We start from the raw sequence: 531 nt of genomic DNA on the forward strand, positions 1-531 counted from the left end.
CACAAATATTAAAACAAGTTAAGCTTGTCCTTGTAAACAAACATCACACATCTCATCAAGGATCCATACAAATAAAAGTGCTGTAAAGCAACAAGTGACAATCAGTACCTTATAATGTCTTTAAAAAATGCTTAAGAGCCAAGGACTGGGCATTAGTAGGACTGGATAATGCTTGTGTGTAATTCTGGAACTAAAATAATATTGGAAAGTGACATCAACTAACTGTCATCCAACTTCTATTTTTTCTACCAAGAACAACAATTTGCTGAATCTAAGCCTAGGATCGTAGTGCATAAATTATTTATGACATAGGGTGTTTGGACCCTAAAATTATTAAGGTCTTTACATATAACAGCACAAAGCAACTGTTTTCTTTTCAAATAAACAATAAAGAGTATGTGTTTTAATAACTATAAACAATATAATATACTGCTGTTTAGATTCTAACTACACATTTTAAACACTCAAATACTGCTGAGGAAAAATGCAAGGGAAGCAACATCTACATTAGGATACAGAGAAGTTACAGAA

General features: G+C 31.8%; 1 protein-coding gene across 1 annotated transcript in view; it reads right to left on the bottom strand.

The window, feature by feature from the left end:
* Positions 1-531, bottom strand: part of LOC119585856 (small ubiquitin-related modifier 3-like) — a 13,343-nt gene that overhangs the window by 9,330 nt on the left and 3,482 nt on the right. The gene's annotated exons all lie outside the window — the stretch shown is intronic.

Source organism: Penaeus monodon, chromosome 20, assembly GCF_015228065.2.
Source record: "Penaeus monodon isolate SGIC_2016 chromosome 20, NSTDA_Pmon_1, whole genome shotgun sequence".
In the NCBI taxonomy this organism is placed as follows: Eukaryota; Metazoa; Arthropoda; class Malacostraca; order Decapoda; family Penaeidae; genus Penaeus; species Penaeus monodon.